This window comes from Canis lupus, chromosome 28, assembly GCF_048164855.1.
Source record: "Canis lupus baileyi chromosome 28, mCanLup2.hap1, whole genome shotgun sequence".
NCBI lineage: Eukaryota > Metazoa > Chordata > Mammalia > Carnivora > Canidae > Canis > Canis lupus.
In genome coordinates this window covers 2990391-3016556 of record NC_132865.1, presented here as the reverse complement: position 1 = coordinate 3016556, position 26166 = coordinate 2990391, and the positions used below count along the sequence as shown (strand labels likewise).

The window sequence follows — 26166 nt, the reverse complement described above, 5'->3', positions numbered from 1 at the left end:
GAGGAGATGACGGGGTTGATGCATTGAGAGGGGGACCTGGATCAGGGCAAGGGAACTTCTTTAAAAATATACAGTAATGTGGGAAGGTGGCCTTCACAAGTAGACTAAGGAGCAGTGGTTCAGGCGTGGGCTTTGGAGTCAGAATGCCTGAATTTAAACGCAGATCCTACTACTTGGTGTGTAAGGGACCCTGTGCAAGTGACTTGACCTCTCTGTGCCTCGGTTTTTTTCACCTATCAAATGGGCTCATAATACTTCCTATCTCATACGATTGTTTAAAGACGAAGTGTGGAAGGCACTCAGGTTATTTTTATTTTTATTTTTATTTTTATTTTTATTTTTTTGGCACTCAGGTTATTTAAAGACGAAGTGTGGAAGGCACTCAGGACAGGCCTGGCCCAGGCGAAGCACTCAGTACTCCCCAGCTGGGTTTTCTATTAGTGTTCATCCGCAAGAAGGGGCCTGGATCCGTGCTTTGTCCAACGTTAAGATCCTTTGTTCTGAAATTTTTGAAATTGCAATTACGAAGTTCGATGCACGTTTTTCATTTCTTCTTCTACAGACTTGATTTTGATGGTCCACAGAAATGTAATTAGCATCGTGCAAATATTTTGGTTAGGACTCAAAGCTGCCTCCAACATTTAGCACAGAGAATAAAACATAAGAGTCATCACATTTTGAAAGCTGAATGTGAGAGCTCTGTGGTAACTCCTCTAACAAGTGAGAGATTTTGAATAAACAGTAATTATGTAGCAAAAACCTAAGCAACAGCTGCAGGGAGGATGGAAGCAAACAGAGCCCCGAGGTTTGTGTAAGTGAAGGATGTAACCTGGTGAAATAATTTATTATTTGGAACAACTGAAATACCAGCTGCGTGCATATCATTTGAATGGGAAATTGAAGGGATGCAAATACTTCCACGTCATCCTGGAACATTTATGGCCACAATGTTCACTTTTCAAAGGTAGGTGTGATGTTAGCCAGCTGTGGTTTACTGGTATAATGCACAGTGATGGTAAAACACATGTATATTTATTTGATATGGTCAGAATTTCCAGTCATTTCCTAGCCTGAGTATGGCAGCAATTTTCCATTTCCTCATTGTTTTTATTTAACAGCAATTTTTGAAAGGATTTCAGCACTTCAAGTAAAGGATGAGAGGACAAAGAGCTCAAGCTCAAAGAGGGAGAGAAGACAGACGAAGAGAGTAGGCAAGAGGTGAAAAAAACAGTAGAGTTGGGGCCAAGAACTATAAAGATTAAGCAAAATCTTGCATCTTTCTCTACCGTGAATTTTAGCTGAAATCTTTCCATACTAAAAATTTGCCCAAGAAGGCATCAAGATGACCTCTGGCCAGAGATGGAATCATCTTCGCATGACATCTGCATGACCTACTTATGCAGATTCTCAGGGAACACAGAATCCCAGATCCAAGAGGACGGACTGGGAATCGTTCCCATCCCTGTGCCTAAGAATCTCAATGTGGAAAGAGATGATACCACCTGCCTCCCCACGTAGTTCATTCTCGTTATTCATACTCCTTGGACTGAGACACTTGTAATCTACCCCTTTCTAAATGCTGTTAATAGAAATGCACTTGTCAGTCCAGCCGAGCTATGGACAGTGTGACGGACAGGTAGGGTGTTCAATGGGGGAGAGTCACAGAAGTCCCCCAAATGAGGAAATTATATATGGGCTTTTTTCATGACTCCTGTTCTTCTGGAGAAGAAGAATACATGCCCCATGTATTGGAGAACTCCAGAGAAAATGTCCCCTCATGCCTTACTCATCCACCAAGAATTTGAACAGGAAGAGATGAAAGATCATTCCACCTTTTCCCAGTTAGTCCTCAAAGATCATCTTTTTTATCTTCTAGCTTGAAAAATGACTAAAATGTTTATAGAGAGATAAATGCACGAATAAATGATTTCCCTTCCCCTCTCCAGCTTAAGCAGCAGTAGAATAGAATGGTGAGACATATGTCCATGGGGCATTGGGCTGTAACATGATATTTCTTTTAAGAGAAGCAGAGTGGCAGTGTTTTATTGTTTTGCACCATTTAAGAGATGGATAAAAACAAGACTCAGAGATTTCCAGGAGAGTCAGAAACATTCTCAGCCCACTGGTCTATTTTGTAAATCAACTCCAAGTTTGAAATAGTGACTGAAATCGCCTGATTCACAGAGAAGGACCCGATGCCTACAAGGTATGAGATAAAGCAGTAGCAACAAGAACAGGATTCTTCTTTTCTATCTTGGTCCAGTTTTTTCCCAGTTTGAAGCCAGAGATTGGTAGCTGAGGGAGAAGGGATGTGTGGGGCTGATCCCGAGTGTACCCTCTGAACTCTCAACCAGTTAACTGAAAGATGTTTGCACTGAGCTGTCCTCAGGCCAAGCAGGAACCATTACCACGACCAGGCTGGGAGGACGGGCAGGTTTGATTTATTCACTGTTTACAGAGCAAAAACAAGTTGAGCAAAACTAAGGGAGACGTACAGTTTGCTGGGTTCTTGGCCAGCCACAGTCATGTGCCTGTCGTATTTATCCAGCTCGTATTACTGAGATTGCGCTGAAGTTTACACAGTACAGGGTGTACTTTTTTCCCCTAAAGCCATAAACTGTGGACATTCTAGGGATCACTGTATTTGGATAGCAGATTTCAGATGTAAGCGCAAAAGAAATATCAAGCAATTGGTGTTGCAATGAAAAGAAAATTGTGATTAGCAACAGATAGAATCGTTTCTGTTATTTTAAGAAAAATCTTTCTTTGCTATTCTGTAGTTTCATTAAAATGTGTCTGAGGGTGGGTAGTTTTTTATAACTATTTATAACCATTTGCAACTGGTTATGTTTCTTGAATCTGCAGATTTGTATCTTTCATCAGTTTTGTAAAATTCTCAGCCTTTATCTATTCAAATATTCTCTTTCCTCCATTTTCTCAGGGTTTTCTTTCCACCACTCCTATTACATTTATGTCAGACATCTCCTTTTGTTCTTTATGTCTTTTAATGTTTTTATATTTGCCATCCCTTCGTCTTCCTGGACTGACTGACTTTGGATGATCTCCTCAGATCAGTCTCCTCATTCACTAATTCTCTTTTTGTCTGTGACTTATCTATTTTTAACATGTCCATTTGGTTTTTAAAAATATGTGTCTTCCAAAAAATAGGTATTCCATAGTTTTATAATTTTAAAATAACTTTTATTGTAAAATATAGAATCATAATATGTTGCAAAAATAGCACAGAGAGTTCATGTTTGGCTTCCCCCAGTGGTGATCTATTAATAATTATAGCACATTATTGAAGCCAAGAAATTAACTGGCACAATATTATCAACTACATCACAGATTTCATAAGTCTTTGCATATACTCTTATTTTCATGTTTTTATTTTATGACTTTTATTTATTTTTTACAAAAGATTTTATTTATTTATTCATGAGAGACACAGAGAGAGGCAGAGACACAGGCAGAGGGAGAAGCAGACTTCTCACAGGGAGCCTGATGTGGGACTCGATCCCCGAACTGGGATCATGCCGTGAGCCAAAGGCAGACGCTCAACCGCTGAGCCACCCAGGCATCCCATTTTATGACTTTTATCACAAATATAGATTCATATATCACCATCATCACAATTTTCACCACAGTGGAACACCCTCATGCTGCCCCTTTAAAGATTTTATTTATTTATATGACAGGGGGATTGAGAGAGAGAGATGGAGACAGTACACAAGCAGGGGGAGCAGCAGGCAGAGAAAGAGGGAGAAGTAGGCTCCATGCTGAGTGGGGAGCCTGATTCGGGACTCGATTCCAGGACCCTGGGATCATGACCTGAACCAAAGGCAGACATTTCACTGACTGAGCCACCCAGGAGCCCCAGTGCAGCTTTATAGCCACCGCCTCCTTGCACCTTGTCTTAACTCTGGACAACCACTGATCTCTTCTCTCTATATATAATTTTCTCATTTGGGGAATTTTATGCAGCTCGTAACCCTTTAAGATTGGCTTTAATTCACTCAGTATAATGCCTTTAAGATCCATTCACATTATGTACATCAATCATTGATTTAGAGAGTTCTTTATATATTCCAGATACAAGTCCTTTATTTGATATGTGATATGCAAATACTTTCACCACCGAGTTTTAGCTGTTATTGCCATATTTTTTGTTTCTAAAAGTTCTATGTGGTTCAGTTTTCAAGGTCTGCCTCCGCTTTTTTTCAGAGACTCTTGTACTTTTTCCTTAAGACCTTTTTTAAAATATATATTTAATCCTTTAACTTCTTTCTAAAAATTATTTCTATTCAAGAATTATAGCATTTAAAGTTCTAAGTCTACCTTCTGTACTGTACACATTACTTCTGGTGACTCATTTTTATAGTGTTGTTTCCGCATATGTTTTACAGTTTTAGATTATGAGCTTGCCTTCATAGGAATTGAATCTCTGGAAATCCCTACAGAGCCCTTGCTAAGGGGACGTTCTTCAAGAGAGGCTTTGCATTTGCTTTTGTAAGTTACTCCAGGAGCATCACTAGCTAAATGCTACTTTTTATGCTATTATCTGAATTTGGAGTTTCCTAGATCTTGCCCATGGAATGAATTTGAACATCAGATAGTTATGTAGCTATAAATCCTCAGGGATATTATCTTTTCTTTTTAAAAACCTCTACCCAAAACTAATGGATTTTTTTAAAAAATATTTTTAAATTCGGCACAGCTTCATCCTGGCTTCCTGTTATCTTTTGAATTCCAATTTCCTGTCTCTAGGGCTTTAAGGCTGTATCTCCTGTTCCTACACAGGGATTAGTATCCAAACCCCTTCCCGGCAGCAGCTGAAGCTTCAGGTCTCATGTTGACCTCACTGATTTTAATTTCCCTCATTACTTTTGCTAACTGGTGATTTCTCTTACTTTATTGTAAGCTCACATCTTCACTTAAAAATAGATTTCACTTGAAAATAGCATATTTATAAATAGTTGTTCCAATTTATCCAATGTTCCTTGTGTTTAATGATGGAAGAGATTTCAGACTATCTAGATGAGTATTTTCTCCATTAGCTTCTCATAACAAATTTTACAAAACCATCTACTGACTCTGTTAGTTTAACGATGATAGTATCTCTGGTGGAGATGCAAAGCTCTACATGACCTTGGAAACGCACACTGTTTGAGAGTGCACTTATGAGGTTCTAGCTCTCTCATCTACAAGAAGTCTTCCTCAGCCAAACTCCCAGTGCTAATCATGTCTACCTCTTGCTGTACTTCAGTTTCTTCAAAGTACTCACACAATCTTATATATTTATTTTGTTCTTAAGATATATTTATTACAAATTTCTTCCTGCTGGAATGTAAGTTCATGAGGTTGACCATCAGGTCAGTGCATAAGGATAGAAAATAAGTTACACATCTAAGCAGTCACCAAGATACTGGTGATGTGGATACATGCAGTGTGACATAGGTGGCCAGAGATGCATGAATGGAATGCAACTTCAAGGAAGAAAATAGAAATTTAGTAAAATAGTATCCTGTTTAAAAAGAGAATAAACATGTGAAAAAACAAAAAGGGGATTGTCTGCATAGACTTTAGAAAAAGTGTCTGAGAGCAAGAATTTGGCAGTGTTTCTCTAGCTCTGGCCAAGGTTAAGGAGATTTGGTCTGGGGCATAAAAGAATTATTTCCCACACCGCCTGTGGCCTGAATAAAAATGCCATTGGGAGCCTCCCTTTGATCTGATTTCACAAATCAATAGCAGGCAACCATCTGATTAAGTGTCCGGTGCTCTGCCTGTGTTCTGCATAGGAAACGTGGGCATTTTGACCTCTGAGAAGGACTCTCCCTCCTTGTAATTGTAAAAGCTGACATACGTAAGTTTCCTACAAACTTTGTAAGCAGATCAATTACGATCAACCCGCTGCAAACCCAAGTTCAATGTCTGTCAAGGTGAGGATCACACTGAAGCTTGGTCAGGGCACCAAACCAGCCTCTAAGACCTGCGCTTCCCCAGAGCTCATCCCTGGCTTGGCAATATCAGATGACCCAGGGAGCTTTTTAAAAATATTGATTCCTGGGGGCACCTGGGTGGCTCAGTTGGTTAAGCATCTGCCTTTGGCTCAAGTCGTGATCCCATGGTCCTAGGATCCAGCCCGGCATCGGCATTGGGCTCCCTGCTCAGTGGGGAGCCTGCTTCTCCTCTTCCACTCCTCCTACTTGTACTCTCTGGCCCTCTCCAGCTCTCTGTCAAATAAATAAATAAAATATTTTTAAAAAATTGATTCCTGGTCTCCACCCCAGACTTTCTTGATTCAGAATGGGTATGAGGTAGGGAGAAGGAGGAGAGAATCTGTGTTTTCAACAAGCTCTTCTGATTCTTATGCAGCAGATTTGGGAAACACTGCCCTAGATCATTTTCCTTTTCATCCCCTTTTAACTGGACTATACATCTTTTTTTTTTTTTAATTCCCTGCCCCAAAATAATGACTCTGATTGCAGAGGACTTAATTGAGTTTAATGCAATCTCCAGTACTGTAGGCCTAATCATCCCACAGGTAATTGCATTTTATAATAAGAGCTTCTTAGTGCAAACAAATCTCTGCAGCATTAGGGCCTTCTCATTCTTTGGAGCAAGGAGGAAGGTCAAGCTCAGGTCTAATGCTCTTTCACGCACCCTTCTGCAACCCTGTCTTGCGTCTCCTTCCTGTTCACCCGAGGCACAGAAATGAATATTACAAGGTGCTGTCTGCAGCTGTGGGACACTGGCTGTCCCTGTGTATGGTTTCAGTTGGCCCTTGAGGACTTCCTAGGAGACACAGTGTTTTACTCAGAATCCCCTGCCTCTTCCAGCTACTCTTTCTGCAGGAAGCATCCACTTCTACTTGTGGGTCTTGGAGTGCTATGACTCAGGATTCCTGCTATTTGAGTGGGGGGCAGGGGAGAAGGGATTTTGATACCTTAATTTCTGCTAACTATTATTCAAGTAGGAAAAGAGAGGGAATTAAAGGGATGGAGGGGGCAGCCCAGGTGGCTCAGCAGTTTAGCGCCACCTTCAGCCCAGGGCCTGATCCTGGAGACCCGGGATCGAGTCCCACTTCGGGCTCCCTGCATGGAGCCTGCTCCTGTCTCTGCTGCTTGGTCTCTCTCTCTCTCTTTCTCTGTCTCTCTCTGTGTCTCGTTAATAAATAAATAAAATCTTTTTTAAAAAATAAAGGGATGGAAGTACCGGCCAAGCGATTAAGTCTTCATAAGCAAGAAACAGTTGATACTCTTCTTAGAATGGCTGCTTTAGAGAACACTTTTCTCCAAATTAACCTCTTCCTGGAATTCTCATATTGATAGGCTCTAATTCTACCTTGAAATAAGGAAAGTAGAAAGACAAAGAGAAGATGGGTTACTGACAATCCAAAGGACCCAAATGTATGGCATAAAATCTCTTTCCCCAAGATCAGTGTTAGGATTAGAAAGTACAATTCTCAGCGTTAAATTTCATTATCATTTAAATTTGAGGTTTGTCCAGTGACTCTAGAGAAGAATCCTTCTTTCCCTCTCTCAGCATTTGGTGGTTCCTGGCATTTCTTGCCTTGTACACAGCACTCCAATCCCTGCCCCTGTCTTCACATGGCCTTCTCTCCTCGTCTCTATGTCGCAAATGTCCCTGTCCTTTCTCTTATAGACACCACCAGTCATTGGATTTAGAGCCCACCCTGTAAATCTAGGACGATCCATCTCATCTTTTTTTTTTCCATTTTTCCTTAGAAATTTTATTCTCCAAATCACACTATTTAAAGCTTCTTATAAAACCTTAAGCACAAGTAATCCAGAGAAAGAAAAGCTAATACATATATATATTTATGACAAAAGCAGAAGCATTACAAATATCAATTTTAAATACAATGTATCAAGGAAATAAACGATTTTTAAACACCTTTCAGTTCAAAAGAAAATATACCTTTCAAAAATGAAAAAAAAATAAATTTGAGGTTTGTAGCGATCTCTGGGCTGCAAAGAATCCAATTCCATTCATCTATTCTTTTTTTTTTCTCAGTCCATTCTTTGATTTTATTCAACCAATATTTATCGGCTGCCGAATTTGTGCAAAGCATTTTTTTTTTGCAGCAGGTCCATACTTATTTATTTTTACTTATTTTTTTTAATTGGAGTTCAATTTGCCAACATATAGCATAACACCCAGTGCCCATTTTTTTGATGATGAAGCCCGCAGCTTTCCCAAAGCTAGGGCTAGCTTGAGAATGTATCTCTTTATTGGGAGAGTGAAGCATAGGAACTTACCCGACCGCTCACATCAGCTCAAGTCCCATGTACCTGATGGCCCACTTGATGTGCCCACTTGATGTGTCGGGCATCCAAGAGGCACTCCCGGGCTCGCGGTGCATCACTGCTACATACTGTCTCTCTTTGCCTCTGAGCAAAGGTGTGGAGGTCACTATGCAGTGGGTTGTGGAAGCAGTAGGATTCCTTCACAGAGAAGCTTGCACTGCCACTGAAAATGGGGGGGTGGGGTTCACGATCGTCTTACACAGGCTTTTGCCTGCCAAGTATTTGCAACTGAGCATGTTTATTCATAGAAGGGCCATCTTGCGGGAAGTTAGCAACAGATTTGTCAACTATCCTCTGCTGAGCTGGCACTTCCAAGGCAGACCAATCATCTTGCCACTAATGTGTTCAGGTTGGGCACCAATTACTTTCTAAAACATTGAGAGTTTAAAAGTCCCATTAAAGAGAGTGTGGGGCTAGTTGTTAGTGAAGAATTGAAACTGCTATTTTTCTTTTCCACTTAACTCTAAAAGCATCATAAGCAGATGCGTAATGATCCATCACATGACATTGCATTGGACATATTGCAAATCTGCATATTTATGTATCTGTTGACACAAAGTGACCAAACTTTTCAGAAACCCTAAAGGGATTCTAAAGAGAGTTGTATTGGAGCCCAAGTTAGGGCAGGTGCCCGGGAGATACAATCCACACAAAGAGCAGAGGGACATCTGGTATCGGGTTGTACACATTTTTTACATAAAAGTTACAAATTATCAAACAAAGAACATTTCAGAAAGTTGTCAACGTTAAGTTTCTAGTATGTGTGGGTGTATGACTTTGATCTTATGGGAACCTCTTACCTTTTCTGTTCAGAATGGCCCCTTTTTGTTATTTTCTTTAACAAAGCAGATGTACAACGTGTGCTCAGGGTAGAACCAGAGCCTGTGCTTTGAGGTTTTGCCAAGTCATTCTGACCTTGGTAGATGTGAAAGTATAGCTTCACTGGGAGCCTGGGAGCAGAGCCCTCCGACATGAAAAGTTGAAAAGTCCTTTATCAGACCTATATCTATCTGGAAATGGCCTTCAAGGTCCAACGTGTCTCAGTCTGGCAGATATATGAAAGAAGAGTATCTACCGAGATTTTACAAGCGCAAAGGACTATGAGCAATACATGTAAAAGTGATATTCAAACGTGGGGCATCCGTGTGACCAGGAGACGCGTCACACCAATCCCATACTGGTGGGTGCAGGTTCAGGTGGATGGGCACCAGGTGGTGAAATGTGTGGAGATCCAGTTGGGAAAATGAAATGTTCTAGGTGCACCAAAGTGGTCCTTGGAAAGAACAGGCTGTGAGTTGGGTGGAGCCTAATAAGAATATGTCTTGGCCAAACGCTAAGCCGAGGCTGTTTCAAACAAGAAGTGAGCGTAGAGGAAGATGAAGGGATGGGCGACCAGCGAGTTAAGTGAAGGCGTTACTGGAATATTAGGAACTGGTGAAAATTGCATTTATTGGGTCTCCTCTCAGGGAAAGAACTATGTATGCTTGGAAGAAATATTCTGATAAGCTACTTGGGTAGGAGGGAAAGATCAAGGGCCTTATCAGCATGTTTATGTTCAAGAAACAATATCTAGTCTTTAAACTTCCTGTTAGCCGCAGGGCCTTTATTCTGCTGATTGAGTGTGGCCTCTAGTGGTCCCCTTCTTTGTTCTTCAGACCCATCCAACCCCATTCCAGAGCTCAGCCACCCTAAATAAATGTTGAACTAATGTCTAGATGTTGGTGTGAATATGAGAGCCTGTCCAGAATGCCACGTGTCTCAACCTGGCCAAGGTCAGGGAGCTCAGACAGTCTGTGGGAAGTGAAAGGATTGCCTGGGGCAGAGAGAACCGAACACGGTGAAGGGAGAGATACATGGGCATCATGGCTTCCCAGAGAGCACAGTGCTCGCCATCAGAACACCTGGGCTCCAGGTGAGCTCTGTCATGAACTATCCACAGAATCTTAAGTAAGGGGATGACTTTGTATTCATCATCATGTCATTGGGGGTTAGAAGAGTGAGTGCTGCAGGGTCTGGAGACACATAAATATTTGTTGACTATCTGAGCAAATGAATGAATAAATGAATGACAGCTCTGACATTCATTTTTTTTTAACTGCAAGATAGAGGTAAATAAAATTTCTCACATTAGGGTTCTTTCTTCCGTAGATTGAAGGAGAGAATGCATATGTAAGTGCTGTGGAAACCAGAAAGGATCCTCTAAACTCCAACGATTTTATAGGCAATCTAGTTATAATGGTAGGTCAAGGGCTGTAAAGTCTGCCCATTGTCACTATTGAAGGGTATCGAAGTTGATAGGGACTCTAGAGCTTTGAAACCCCTGCTTTGAAGTCAGAGTGACAAGGACACGTGCCCTGCATCCCCAAAGCTGGGGAACACTGAGTCTATGTCCGGGAGGATCCTATAGTTCAGTCTACCTCCTGCAAGTCTTTCTCTTTAACTCCTCACACAGAACACTTCACTTCTGACACATCTGGACTCCACAGGAGTGGGGTCTTCTCCATGCCGCGCAACTCCCCACAGCACCAATTTAACTCAATTCTGACCCTATCTACCTGGAGATAGTGTCAGATCCTGCAGCCTAAGGGCTCAGTCCCCAAAAGATCGCCCCCCTCCCCACCACCGATTCAGATGCCAATCTCAAGTCCAGATTGTCACCTGTGCTTCTGACCAATTAGCTGCAAATGAGAGGTTCCCATGAGCCCTCATCAGGTTCAACGCATTTGCTGGAGCAGCTCACAGAACTTAGAGAAACACTTATATTCACCAGTTGATTAAAGGGTATGATAAAGGATACAGAGGAACAGCCAGATGGGGGGATATATAAAGGGCAGTCTGGGAGCTTCTGTTCCTATGCAGTTGGGGTATGTCACTCCCCCAGTATGTGGTTCACCAATCTAGAAGCTCTCCAAACCCCAGACCAGTTGAATTTTTATGGAGGCTTCATCGCATGGGCAAGATCAACCATTGCCACCACCTTCAGGCCCTCTTCCCTCTAGAAACAATGGAGGGCGGAGCTGAACATTCCCAGCTTCTAATCATGGCTTGGTCCTTCTGGTGACCCGCCCCCATTCAGGAGGCCAGCCCAAGTCACCCAAGAGCACAAAGCACTCCTGTCACCTGGGAAATTACAGGGGTTTCAGGGGCTCTGTGTCAGAGACCAAGGGTGAGGCCAAATATTAGAACAAGAGATGCTCCTAGAGTTGTTATCACTGAGGAGATTACCAAGGTTTAGGAACTCTATTATCTCACAACCTGAAACCATGTTCAATATTTTAGTAGTTCAGAAAAAATATTTTAATAGTTCATGGCAGAATGGGAAAACAGGGATGCTATAATGTATTTTTAATAAAGCTACTTACATACAAATTTGAAGAATACCCTCTTTTTTTTCTGAGATTATGTTCTTCCTTATTTTGGTGTCAAAATAGGCTTTCGAAAATGAGATTAAGGGGATGCGTGGGTGGCTCGGTTGGTTAAGCTTCTGGCTTCAGCTCAGGGCATGATCTTGTGGTCCGAGATCAGGCCCCACATGGAGCCCAGTGTTCAGCCCTACATCTGCTTCTCCCTCTCCCTCTGCCCACCCCCCCCCCCCGAGCTCCTTCTCCTCTCTCGTTAATAAATAAATAAAATATTTTTAAAAATTAGATTCTGGCTGTAGTAGATACTTACTCTGAATGTCTTTATCTAGCAAATAATGAGATGGACATTCTATGTCACTGCCTCCGTATTTCATTCATTTCAGTCCCTGAAACTTTGTTCATAAAACCCTTATGTTCAGCAACTACTACCCGAAGAGAGTTCTGGAAGGACACACAGGAACTTGGAGTTCTTGCCTCAGTGCCATTTTCTGGTCCTTTAACCCATGAAAATCTGGCAGTCATAGAGTTAAAAATCCAATAGGTAAAAATAAACCCTGTAAAGCTTTTTTGGAATGTTGTCCTAATGAAACAGTGAGTAGGATCCAAAAAAAAAAAAAAAAAAAAAAAAGGTTGTGGAGTTTTCGTTGAGGCTTTGACATCTCTTATTAACAAAATAAATGACTAAGAAGTATACGCTTCAGCCAAATGGAAGCAGTAGCTGAAATATGAATAGATAAAATTATTTATGACCATTTCCGTGTGGGTATAATTGCCTGGGCAAAATGAGATGCCTGTTTTAACTGGACTGCTCTGGCATTTTCCACTTCTCTGCCTTTTCCAAGATTACCTTTTAAAGACTGGTTTCAACCAGCTTGGGTAGGTTTTGACCAGATTGGTATCAAATTATATTTTGACTTTGATATCTGAGTCAATCCACAAATCAAGAGTGAAGCATAAAAGAGGCCATTAAGAATCTGCAGATGGAGTTACCTTTTATTGTTTATAACCGTTTTCAATTAAATTGAGTACGTGGGTAGAAGTTATACAAGTGTTTGTTGTCCTCAAATCGTCCTCCAATCATTTTTGGAGCATCCTATTATTTCCAGCTCTTATGCCTCCTAACTCCCCTTTATGGTGGCTTGTCTCTTCATGTGGTTTGCAATCTTTGATTATGAGCTCATCCCTCGAAAAGTGGGTTTTTCCCCCCTCCTGAGAGGTTGTGTGAACGAGTGGTTGTGAATTCTCTTTATGGAGCAATTTGACATTTTCATCCACCGAAGCCCTAGAGTTTTCAATGTTCCTATACCGCTTCTCAATTTAATTTCTCAGTTTGGGGTTCTGGTGCCACACAGATAGTATAGATTTGGACTAAGATGTGTGTGTATGCAGACGTCATTTTCCTTCCTTAATTGACTTTTTGCCTACTTGAAACCCCAGAGAGACAGCAATCTCCGGACTGTCCTAGGCTGCCTTGTGGATTTTCACCTGTTATTTTTCTATGCCCTCTTGTCACCATTGAGCTACCATTTATTGAGTGCTTACTGTGTGCCAGAGCTTCTGCAGCACCATTCTGCAAGGACCTCTCTACTCTACCCACTGGGCCAACGTCAGTGGGTTCCACCCATTTCTTGCATCTCTCCTTATCACTACCTGAAGGGCACGCTTACTTTAGGCAATTACAACAAAACGATTTGCTGAGAGTAGCTGAACATGCATTTTGGAATTATATATGCAGCCTAACAGTCCTCTTATTTACAGATGCTACATGTAATGACTAATGTCCACTTATTCCCCACCAGGATTTAGGGGAAACTGGAAGTCACTGAAACCGGGTGTCATACTCTTTGAGTTCAGATAGTCCTTTTGTTGTTGTTGTTCTTGTTGTTATTCCTAGTCTATCTGGGGCCCTAGTTCCCTGATCCATGCTCTTCTGTCTAGATCCACTTCAGATCGATCATTTTAGCATCAGAGCACCTATATGTAATTTGCAGTTTTTTTTTTCATTTTAATTGCTCAAAATTGAGGTACTAGAGTAATTTTCCCAAACTTCTCATTCCTCTTCTCTGTCCTTGCCTCTATTGTGGAATTTCCTCTGCTGGGGAGCCCACCTTAATTTCTGTCTGACAGGCTCTTATATGCCTTTCTCCAGACTGAGTTCAAGTGCAGCCTCCTCTGTGATGCTCGCCCCTGGCCTCCCAGCGAATCCATTCTTCCTCCAATGCTCCCAAAGCACCTTCTGCATAATCATGACTAATTATTTGCACTTATGTTTACTCCTCCCTTAAGATAAGAGCCCCCTGAAAAGAAGGGAGCATGTTTATCTTTTTTTTTTTCCCCTTCCTGTCTTTAGCAAGCAATAGTTCCTGGCACATAACAGGTGACAGAGAAATGATTGGGGAGCGAATGAATAAAGATTAAAGGCTTTTTATTTCATCATTTCTTTTTTTAAAAAATATTTCATTTATTTATTGGAGAGAGAGAGAGAGAGAACATAAACAGGGCGGGGAGGGGCAGAGAGAGTGGGACAGGCAGAATCCCCACTGAGCAGGGAGCCCAGCGTGGGGCTCGATCCAGGACCCTGAGATCATGACCCGAGCTGAAGGCAGACGCTTAACTGACTGAGCCACCCTGGTGCCCCTCATCAGCTGTGTTTCTGTTCTTGAGCTATGTCCATCCTTTTTCTGCTATTACACAAATACGTGTAATGTCGGAAATACCAAGGATATATCTACCTTACCATGTCATCACTAATAAGAATTTCCGCGTAATGTCTGTGAATGCCTCGCACAAAACTACCTTCTGAACCTGTGGTGGAGAGGGCTTGATAGAATTTATCCATCTGGCCAAAAGTCCCAGTTTGGCTGTTTTAGTCCCAGGCTCAGGACTCTTGAGTAAACTCATGAGAACTTACCTGATGTCAGCTGAAGGCCAGAGCAGTCCAATGAGAATCCTAGGACAAAAAAGGCACTAAGCTATAAAAGGAGTTACAGTAAACTTAGGAAAAATTAATCATTTCTACTCATCAAATGATACCGTTAAGAAAAGGAAAAGATAAGCCACACACTGAGAGAAATATTCACAATACATCTATCTGATAAAAGATCTGTATCCAGATAATTTGGAGAATTCCTGGGGTGGCGGGTTGGCTCAGTCGGTGGAGTGCATGACTCTTGACCTGGGGGTCATGAATTTGAGCCCCATGTTGAGTGTAGAGATTACTTAAATATAAAAAATTTTTAAATCTTTAACAGTAAATAATTCCTATAATTCAGTAATAAAAAGGTACGCAACCCAATAAAAATGGGCAAAAGACTTAGCAGGCACTTCACAGGGGAAGATAGGAAAAAGGCAATAAGTACATGAAAAATGATTGAGTTCATTAAATGAATTCAAATTACAACCACAATGACTTCACACCCAGAAGAATGGCTGAAATGAAAACAAATAAAACTGCTAATTCTAAATGTTGGCAAGAACGTGGAGCAAAGACCTGGAACTCGTGCACGGCTGGCACAGACATTTTGGAAACTTGTCAATTTCTTATAAATTTAGATGCTTGTATTGTGACCCAGAAATTCCACTCCTGGGTGTTTACCCCAGATAAATAAAAGCAAAGGTCTATAAAGCTATTTGTTTCTAGAAGCTTTATTCATTATAGCTCCAACTGAAAACACTCAAGTGTCCATCAATAAGAGTGGAGCTAAATAGTGGTACGTCCATTCAAGGGGATAGTACTTGGCAGTAAGAAAAGAACAGGCTGCTGACACGTGCCACGTGAATGATTCTCAAAAACATTATTTTGACTGAAAGAAGCCAATCACAAAAGACTACGTTCTATGTGACGCTATCTACGTGAAAATCTGATTTGGGCAACACGAATTTATGGTAATCAAAATCAGAATAACTATCGGTGGCAGGTTTGGGCTGAGGAAGGGTATGAGGAACCTGCCTGGAGTGGCGACAGTATTCCATCCATATCTCCATCAGGCTGGGGGCTACACAGGGGTATTTATCTGTCAAAACTCAGAACTGCACTCTTAAAAACCTACTTTGAAAAAGAGTTTTAGTTCAAAGAAAGGGATAGAACGGCGGTGCTTTGTTCAGGTAGCACCTGAGATACCGTGTTCAGTTTTGGACACATCTTACAAAACGATAAATCAAATTATGGGTAACTGGGATGAAGAAGGGTCTGGAAGCCATGATGCAGTAAGAAAGGCCAAGGAATGGGGTCGGGGCCGACTAGAGAGAGGACAGAGAAGGAGTGCTGTCCCACGTCGTCCTCGGAAGGACAGCTGTGCGGTAGAAAGCCTGCGTTACCCACGGAGTCTCTAGGGGGCATAACCAGAACCATCTGGGGTGAGAATTACAAAGAGGAAAATTTTTCTAGACCCCAGGACATGAGGCTGCCGAGCAAAGCAAAACTTGGGCAGTCACCGGAAGGCTGCTACGGAGCCTGGACAAGAGGTGGTGCAGGCCTGGAGCACATGTGCTATGGGGTCAGAGAAGATGGGCAGGGGAGTGGGTTGGAGAAACAGCAGGAAGTCCAGCTGGCTCGTGATGCGCCTGTGGGATACACAAGGGCCAGCAGTGACCAGAGAGCGCCTCTCCCATTTTGCCAAAGCAGACGCCACGGATAGTGGTACGGGTCACAGAATCTTAGGAAATTGTTTTCAGGACGTTAGCCCTTCAAATCAGGCCATCGTGTCTGACTAAGCAATTTTAACGGATTTCAAAGAAATGTGACCGGGTCACGGAGCTACTGGGGACAAGCAACCAGAAGCCACACCACCCGCTGGCCCAGCCTTCCGAGGCCACAGGCCAGGCTGTCCCCGTTCAAGCCCCGCCTGCCTCCTTATTTCAATTTCCTGCCCTTACCCCTCGGATGGGCTGCTTACTGCTTTAGCGTGAGCGTTGGGGCGGCCGTCTCCCTCCTGGTCTTAGTCCCTGCGGCCTAGGTCCCCTCCCGGAGTCCCATGGTCACCAGACGATGCCCTATCCTGGTCTTAGTCCCTGCGGCCTAGGTCCCCGCTCCTGGAGTCCCACGGTCACCAGACGATGCCCTATCCTGGTCTTAGGATAGGTCTTAGCATCCTAGGTCCCCGCTCCTGGAGTCCCATGCTCACCAGACGATGCTCGGTCCTGGTCTTAGTCCCTGCAGCCTAGGTCCTGTCCCGGAGTCCCACGGTCACCAGACGATGCTCGGTCCTGGTCTGTCCCTGTGGCCTAGGCCCCTCCCGGAGTCCCACGGTCACCAGACGATGCTCGGTCCTGGTCTGTCCCTGCGGCCTAGGTTCCCGCTCCTGGAGTCCCACGGTCACCAGACGATGCTCGGTCCTGGTCTGTCCCTGCAGCCTAGGCCCCTCCCGGAGTCCCACGGTCACCAGACGATGCTCAGTCCTGGTCTGTCCCTGCGGCCTAGGCCCCGTCCTGGAGTCCCACGGTCACCAGACGATGCTCAGTCCTGGTCTGTCCCTGCGGCCTAGGCCCTGTCCCGGAGTCCCACGGTCACCAGATGATGCTCGGTCCTGGTCTGTCCCTGCCGCCTAGGTTCCCGCTCCTGGAGTCCCACGGTCACCAGACGATGCTCGGTCCTGGTCTGTCCCTGCAGCCTAGGCCCCTCCCAGAGTCCCACGGTCACCAGACGATGCTCCCTCAACAGCGGAAGGTTGAGCGGCAGTTGGGGCCTGGGCTCACCTGCCTGGCTCACCTGTGCTGCGCCCTTCTCCTCCCGGGAGGGGGGCGTTGGGCCGCCCGATTCCGCCGTGACCGCTTGCACACGAGTGTGTGCTTGGGCCCCGGGGGGAGGGGGGAAGGCCGGCCGCCCACCTGTGCGTGCGCACCTGCCCGGGCCCTGACCGCCTGGTTGGGGGTGGGGGGCAGAGCCCTGGGGGCTAAGGCTGTGCGGCCTGAGCAGCCCTCGGCCCAGGGCGACCCCGGGTCCCGGGATCGAGTCCCGCCCCGCCCTCCCCGCGGGGAGCCCGCCGCCCCCTCCCCGGGTGTCTGCCTCTCTCTGGGGGCCCCGTGAGTACACAAATCACATCTTTAAAGTAAAATATGTAAAATAAAGATCCGTGGAGGATGGAGGCCGCCCGAAGCCACACGCCGGCAGCGGGTCCGGTGCAGCCTCCTGGGGGCCGCTGGGGGGCGTGGCCGGGGGGGCGCGAGTGCGAGGCCGCGGGGCCCGGGGGGGGGGGGGGCACGAGCCCAGCCGGTGGTGTTCCCGGCTCCCCGGGCTGCGTGCGGCCGTTTGCGCGGCTCATCGCGGAAGCGTCCTCGTCCTCGTCCTCGTCCTCGGGGAGCCTGGAAGCTCAGAAAAAAACAGGCCGCGGTAGCTCGGGGCTGGGGGGGCGGGGGCGGGGGCCCGGGGCCTGCTGCCAGCGCGGGAGTCACCCCACGGCGGCCCGCGGACCCACCCGGGGCCCCGAGAGCGCGCATCCCAGGGCGCGGGGGCGTTTCTAAACGGAGGAGGCCCGCAGCCTGCGTCAGGGCGGGGGCCGCACCCCTGCGTCGGGACGGGGGCCGCACCCCTGCGTCCGGATGAGGGAGGAGGGCCGCACCTCTGCGTCGGGACGGGAGCCGCACGCCTTCGTCGGGTGGGGGGCTGCATCCCTGCGTCGGGACGAGGGACGGGGGCCGCACCCCTGCGTCGGGACGGAGGCCACACCCCTGCGTCCGGATGAGGGAGGAGGGCCGCACCTCTGCGTCGGGACGGGGGCCGCACGCCTTCGTCGGGTGGGGGACTACACCCCTGCATCGGGACGAGGGACGGGGGCTGCACCCCTGCGTCGGGGCGGGGGCCGCACCCCTGCGTCGGGATGAGGGAGGAGGGCCGCACCTCTGCGTCGGGACGGGGGCCGCACGCCTTCGTCGGGTGGGGGGCTGCACCCCTGCATCAGGGCTGCGTCCACACCCCTGCGTCGGGTGGGGGGACCGCACCCCTGCGTCGGGATGAGGGAGGAGGGCCGCACCTCTGCGTCGGGACGGGGGCCGCACGCCTTCGTCGGGTGGGGGGCCGCACCCCTGCGTCGGGACGAGGGACGGGGGCTGCACCCCTGCGTCGGGGCGGGGGCCGCACCCCTGCATCGGGACGAGGGCCGCACCCTTGCGTCGGGACTGGGGCCGCACCCCTGCGTCGGGTGGGGGGCCGCACCCCTGCGTCCGGATGAGGGACGAGGGTCGCACCCCTGCGTCGGGACAAGGGCCGCACCCCTGCGTTGAGGCGGGGGCCGCACCTCTGCGTCGGGTGGGGGGCTGCACCCCTGCATCAGGGCTGCGTCCACACCCCTGCGTCGGGTGGGGGGACCGCACCCCTGCGCCGGGGCGGGGGCCGCACCCCTGCGTTGGGGCGGGGACCGCACTCCTGTGTCAGGACAGGGCCGCACCCCTGCGTCACGGCGGGGGCCGCACCCCTGCGTTGGGACAGGGCTGCCCGGCTCCAACCCGGGCCTGAAACACTAACTTGAAGCGACGCGTGGGGCCCGGCACGCGCTACAAGACACGGTGGGACCTTTGACTTTGGTCCACGAGCGGTGACCTCCAGGAGCACAGCTGGTCGCGCTCCGCGGGCGACACACACTGCTCGGTCTGCGGCGGGAGCCTCCGGCTGCTGGGACCACAAGGCCCCACCCCCATGCTCACCCCACCCCCACCTTCAACCCCCACTCCCACCCTCACCCCCACCCCACCCCACCGCACTTCACCCTCAGTCTCACCTCTCCATCCCTGCTCCCACCCTCACCCTCCACCCCACCCCCACTTCACCTTCAGTCTCACCTCTCCAACCCCCACCCCCACCCTCACTCCCACCCCACTCTCTCTCCAATCCCCCACCCGCACCCCACCCCTCCAATCCCACTCCCACGCCCCCCCCCATCCCCAGCCCTTGAGCCCCAGGCCCTCCCCGGTGGAGGTCACTGACAAGGGAGCCAGAAACAAGCAGAATTGCTGAGGTACCTGTTTCTGTCCATAAATCTGGCGGGAACCTTGCGCAGGCCCTGCTTTAATTACGGCCTTTCAGAATCCCAAGGTCAACAGGAACAACCCTTGGGGAGCTCGCCTGCTATTCTGATTTTTAACTCTGCTCTTCATCAATCTCTCAAAGCGTTTTAACTGGTGATGGCTTTCATAAGAAAGCTGAATTCGCATCTTGGGGTTTCATGCATATTTTAGCAATGTATGCAGCCGGGAAACTGCAAGGAGGCATCTAGAAGTTTAGCGCCCAGAATCTAGGAAAAAAAAAAAAAAAAGAGTAGAAAGTGTTCCAAGGAACCAAGCTTTCAATTCTATGAACAAAGCTGCCCTTTCCATCTCCTGTCATGAAATATTGGGGTCCCCACAGCACCTAGCAGCTGCCGAGGCCAGCAGCACGCAGATGGAATCCTCCCCACGCTTAGGACCGGTGTGTAAGGCCCCTCACAGACGGAAGAACTAAGGGTCCGGAGGAGAGCCTGGCGGGCAGCAGGCGGGACCCAATCCTAGCCCCCCCACCTCCGCTAACTTCCTTGATCTCTCTTTGCTCAGTGCCCACATCCGTAGACCGGACCCAGGGAGATCCCAGTAACTAGGCCTCATGGTCGCGGAGAGGGAGCAAATGAGTTGGTATGTGTTCACCTGGGCCAGGAGCGTCCAGGAAGGGGCCCCTCCGCTCCCTCTGCTGTGACGAGTTTTAGACCCCGGGCTTCTGGGACTGAGCTGTCGGGGAGCCGTTGGTGAAAGAGAGGCGGCGCAGCCAAGGCCTCCGACCATCCACAGAGCAGGCCATTCGTGGCAGAGCCTCATCAAACTCGGTTTTTCTCTTTGCTAAAACGGTGACGAGAATGGTTTCAATCTCACGGGCATGGGGATGTCATGACGATAAACTGAGGCCATAAGCACAGGGCCTGGCCCGTGACATTCTGTGCTCCGTGTCAACTACTACTGTGATTACTGATAGACCGTTTCGTGGCTGTTATCATTTGTACTATTACTTATGCTTTAAAATCTATACTGATTTCCTTGCCATTCGATCCCTATCAAGGAGAGCGAAAAATTATCAGTGTTCAGTTTTCGTAAGAAGAGCTTAGAAGGATAATTATACTTCCATCATATCTATTTATCTTCCAGTTTTAGACTTGACCATTGACCTAACTGTGCCACGTACGTTGCCATCCAAGTACTAAAGAGCAAAGCATCCTGGAGTGATACCGGGTGACCTGCGGACTCGACCTTTCTGTGCCTGCGTCTTCACTGATTAAACAAGAGGATTGAGATAACACCTCCTTGAGCTCTGAGAGCCTATGCTTGCAGGCTCTCTATCTGCGCGGGTGTATGTGAACATGACCTTTCCATCGTGCTATTGCTATTATTTTAAACCATTTGGTGATTAGCTCGGTTAAAAACCTTTCTGTTTCCTATGAGAGAAGCCCAGAATTCTGCAGGAGGCTAACGGCAGAGACAGAACTGGGGAGCACGGACCTTGGCCTTCTGCAGCCTTCTGCCGCTGGTTTAGCCCAGATACTACCCTCACTGACCCATGGGACCCTAACATCCTACTAAAGACGTCACCGGGCCTGAGGACACGCTGGAGGGCCGCGGGGCAAGGTGTGCCCCCACCTTCCCGGCTCTCGAGGATGCTTTCGTCATTTTTTGACTCAGATTTCTGTGTTCCTTGCAAAAACAGCTCAAGTGTTCTCTTCCCTTTCACACACACGTGATGGAGGCACAAAGGGGCTTGCAGCTGTAGGACATGTAACATCTTTAGTACTTTTAAGACGCTTACATTTGGAAGCTACAAGGTGTTTATACCTGTGATTGACAGTCGGGCTTTCCCTTTACCACTTCGTGCTTAGATTTCCAGAAGCTTGCTGACGCTGTCTCACCTAGAGGATATTAGCAAAGCCTGAAAACTTGACCAACAGCTTTTCAGATTTGAAGGAGTTTGGGGTAAAAACATGGAATTGGGCTAGGGAAACAAACAGATTCCTCAGAATCCATCTTATCCACGTGGGGGAGGGGGGCTCTAGCCTACTCTTTTGGCAAAGCCATTTTAAATGAATTTGGGAAGGACCCGATGGACTGGAAGGGGCAGGTGCCACGCATGCCCTGGAAGACATTGTGGGCTCGTGGAAGCGTCATGGGAGTTTCTGCCAGCCTGGGGCCTAGCTGCTCTGCTTGGAGTCCCTGGGGGGGGGGGGGGGGGGTCACGTGAGCATCACCCTGCCTTCCTCTTGGGCTCAGGGAGGACTCTAAGCACACTTACTTCTTTTTCTTTATTTTATATAATAGCATATCCCAAAAAAGATGTAAGGACAATTGGCATTTTAGAAGATAATTTTAGGTGGTATGTGAATAAACACTTTTTATGAATAGCTACATACTGTAAAATGTGTATTAGAAAGTGTTTAGCCATGGGGCACCTGGCTGGCTCAGTGATTGAGCATCAATCAGGGCATGACCCCGGGGTCCTGGGATCGAGTCCTGCATCGGGCTCCCCGCAGGGAGCCTGCTTCTCCCTCTGCCTGTGTCCCTGCCTCTTTCTCTGGATCTCTGAGGAATAAATAAAATCCTTTTTTTTTTTTTTAATTCAGCCTTTGAGGTTGGCTCTATTGTAATTCTCACTTTACAACTGAGAAAGCTCAGACACAGAGAGGTCGGGTGACATGCCCCAGGTTACCCAGCTGGACAGTGCCAGAGTTCAACCAATTCGAACTAGGCAGTTAGGCTACAGAGCCTGTTCCCTTAACCACTTTAGTCTCCTTGAATACGTATTTAAATAGAGAATTATTACAGTGTAATGGTGAGATATACAGCACCCGTATAATTTATTCATTTCTATTAGTTTTACGTAATAATTATTGATTATTGTTCATACATCAGTGGATCTGCTGAGGGTTGGCTGACCTCAGCTGAGCTCAGCCGGCAGCCCTGCTCCGTGTGAGGCGGCCCCTGACCCTCCTCTTCTCCCCGTGGGAATCAGAGTTCCCAGTTTCTTGGGTGTCCTTCCACAGGACAGGTATTCTGTACATAAACAAGTAAAAAAGATCCCCCTCCCTTTTAACACAATTGCGTACTTTGCACACCATGCTGGGCTTTGAAGATTGATTCTAAAGGGGAGTTGATGCAAAACTGTGGGAGTTCCTCAAAAAATGACACACATACCTCCCTAAGGATGCAACCACCCTACTTCCCTCCCTCATACCCTAAGGACATGAAATCAGCCTGTTGAGGCGACATCTGCACTCTTACAGTGATCGCAGCATTGTTCACCGTAGTCAAGTTATGAAAAAAGGCTAAATGACCATTGATAAGTGAATGAATAGAGCACATACACAACTAGTCAGCCTCGAAAAACAAGGAAACCCTGTTATTTGTGACAACGCGGATGACCCTGGCAGACATGCTGAGTGAGATGAGCCAGGGGCGGAGAGACAAATACTGCACGGTCGCGCTTCCACGTGGAATCTAAAACAGACTCACGGAGGGGCGCCTGGGAGGCTCAGTGGTCCGTCGTCTAAGTCTTGATTTCGGCTCAGGTCGTGATCTCAGGGCCATGGGAGGCAGCCCCGAGTCGGGCTCCGCGCTCAGCGCAGCCTGAGGATTCCCCTCTCCTTTGTCCTCTGCAGCCCCCACCCCACCCCCATTCTCTAAATAAATAAATAAAATCTTTAAAAAATTTTTAAAAATTAATGAACAAGTCAGACTCATGGAAACAGAGAGTAGAACAGGGGCCGGAGTGGGGAATAGGGAGATGTTGGTCAAGGGGCGCAAAATTGCAGTTGGAACCTAAGTAAGTCCTGGAGATCCGATGGACGTCGTATTGTGCATACACTGGGCATTTGCGAGAAATGTAGCTCTTAAGTGTCCTCACTGCACACACAGGCTGCAGGAATTCTGATTCAGGTGTGAAATGGGGTCCTGAATGTGGATTTTTAAACATCCCTCCATATGAGGAGTCTGTTTGCTGGATTAATCTGGGAATCATCACTTCCTCCCAACGACATAGCAACCGAGCCTCACGCTCCCCGATCACAAAGTCAGCCCCCAAACGTGGGCACATATTAAAATCTATCTCATTAAAGAATTCTGGAAAAATGAAATGACAGGAGGGAGGGCGATGGGATAGTGACTAGAAGCAAAGGAACCATCAGGCTGACGCTGGGGCCTCCCCTTTGCCTCTTCTGGGACAGGGACGCTTGGCCCTGCAGGATATGAAGGGCAGGGTCGGTAGGGGGCCTGGAAGGAGGAAGTAAACCCAGGGAAGGAGCTGGGCGGTGGGCAGACGTGGAGGGCGCTAGTCCCCCGTTCTTGCCTGTTTGACATCAGTCAAGTGGGGGGATGACCCCTATCTGCTGGGCTGGTTTGAGCATTAGACTCCAGAGAACGTGGGTCGCGTGGGCCGTGCCATGCCAGGCCCTCTCGTAGGTGCAGATGAACTGGGCTGTCGCTGCCGACAGTCCCTGGACCAGGGTGCTCAGGATGTGGAAGGCAATGTCCAGGGCTGGGCTGTCCTCCCCCCAGAGCTCCTCTCGGAGCCCAGTTGCCCAGTTCGGGCTGCTCTCAGGTGACAGGTCACTGACACCCTGGTGCTGAGATGAAGACTCTTGTGGGCCTCAGTCTCATTTTACTCTTATCCGTTTCCCCTATACCACCTCTGTTCTTCAGAAGAATGCAGAATAAAAGGGTAACAATACACATTTGAGGGTTTCGCGCAGTCCTTGCAAATCCAGATTCGTACCTGTGGTGACTACAGCGTGACCCTAGTGTTGTGCTCAAATCCAAATCATTCCTGTGGCCGTTTTAGAGCTTCGGCTTATTCTCAGAACACCCTCCCGCCCTGGGCGCAGGGTGTTGTTTGCCGCCAAGAGTACAGGTTTTGCCTCTGATGCCTTGGTCCATAAAGTAGAGCAGAGACGATGTAGGGTGGCCTATGGGGCACGGCTCAAACACGGGGCCGGGGTTCAAAGTGTCCTGGTTAATAGGGAGGTCATGTGCCTTCCATCCAAGTGTTCCCTATTCTTTGTTGGTCTCTGAGCTCCCCACGGGCTGGGGAGTTCGCTGGTCACCCAGCCTGCGGGCAGCAGATGAATGATCTGTGCTCTCATGCCCCGGGGCAGACACCCAGCTCTCTGAAAACGCCCAACGTGGGGGGGCAGGATCCCAGCGGCTAACAAGGCCACCCGCAGTGCAGCCCCGAACTCTAGGGCCCAAGGAAAGGGAGCTTCCAACGTCACTGGCAAATGGCAGAGGGGTCTAATGGTGATGAGAGCGTTTACAGGCCTCTGGCTTCACCCATCCCGTCTGGTACCATGGACTGTGCACTGAGGCCCTTTCGGAAGAACGACGGGGCCTGTCCTGTCACGGCTTTGTGTCATTTCCTTTGTGTCTCATTTTTAGGAAAAAGAATTGCGTCCGGCCCTTGTGACCCTCGTGCTCTTCCTTACAATGTCTGTTCTCCAGGTACTGTCCGAGGTCAGCTCCAGGGCTTAGGAGAGCGCATGGGAGGGGAAATAAACTTTCGGAGGGAAGGGAAATAAATTTTAACAAGAGGTGATGTGACCGCAATATAGTAACAGGGTGCAATTGAGTAAATTGCCCTCGGAGTCTGCCCCTGGTACCAGGAAGGGATTTGCACCAAAGCCGGGCTGGGCTATGAGTCACTATGAGTCATGAACCACATAACCTCCTAGAATTCCTCAGGTTGGGATCACCTTGACTTGTCAACAGGAGAGGTGTTTGCCTGAGTGTCTGTGTCTCTCTTGACAGAGATCATGTCCAGCTGCCAATCATCCCGGATGAAGAAATGCAGCCATGCTATAGATGGTCTAAAGTGGCAAATAATTTAAAAACTTCTGTTCCCTTTGCTTTCAGCTACTGAGTGCATTTCTGGGTGAGGCTGAGAGACCGCTTGCCCTGTTCGACCAAAGAGCATTCAGACAGAGGAAATAAATCTCTAGAGCAAATGCTCTAGAGGGAGGGTGAACTCAGCACGTACGAGAAATGGTAGCAGGGTCAGTGTGGCCTTGGCAGGATGGATGGAAGGAGAAAGGATGAGACGAGGGTGCAGAGGGAGTAGGCAAGGGTGTGCTCCTGCCAGGGGAGGGGATTGGTTATAGAGGGGAAGAGAAAGAGCAAGGAGAACAGTAAGGCGGTGATGGCAGTTCCAAAACAAGACAAGGGGGCTCGGCCTAGGGAGGCAGAAATGGAGGGGGGGGGGGGGATTTGGGGTAGGTTTTGAGATGCCGTTGACAGGCCAGGCCATGGATCAACTGCTGGTGGTGGTAGGGGGGTTACAAAGAAAGAATAATCTAAGATAACTCCTAAAGGCAAGTCTGGGAAGCAGGCCTTTTAGGAGGAAGGGCTGGGAGAGCACGAACTAAGAGTCTTGTTTTGGGCATATTAAGTATGGAGTGACGACCCCTGGGCACCTAAGTGGCCATGTCCTGCAGGCAGCTGGCTATCTAAGTGCAGGATTCCTGAAGTCAAGACCGCTGATAAAG

At 47.6% G+C, this 26166-nt stretch overlaps 3 long non-coding RNA genes across 3 annotated transcripts in view; 1 reads left to right on the top strand and 2 right to left on the bottom strand.

The window, feature by feature from the left end:
• LOC140620103 (uncharacterized) overlaps window positions 1-17542 on the bottom strand; it is a 36417-nt gene extending 18875 nt beyond the window's left edge. The window contains exons 1-2 of the long non-coding RNA XR_012019840.1: window positions 16816-17542; window positions 14604-14642 (exon numbers count right to left, since the gene is read on the bottom strand). This is a non-coding gene — a long non-coding RNA (uncharacterized lncRNA). The remainder of the gene's footprint in view (window positions 1-14603; window positions 14643-16815) is intronic.
• Window positions 3238-9002, bottom strand: LOC140620104 (uncharacterized). The gene is made up of 3 exons (XR_012019841.1): window positions 8283-9002; window positions 7216-7340; window positions 3238-6233 (listed from the first exon to the last, which is right to left on the bottom strand). It is a non-coding gene; the product is annotated as an uncharacterized lncRNA (long non-coding RNA).
• Window positions 17543-17889: 347 nt separating the features above from the next.
• LOC140620102 (uncharacterized) lies at window positions 17890-24567 on the top strand. Its single transcript, XR_012019838.1, has 3 exons — window positions 17890-18020; window positions 20213-20290; window positions 20795-24567. It is a non-coding gene; the product is annotated as an uncharacterized lncRNA (long non-coding RNA).
• The last annotated feature ends 1599 nt before the right edge of the window (window positions 24568-26166 follow it).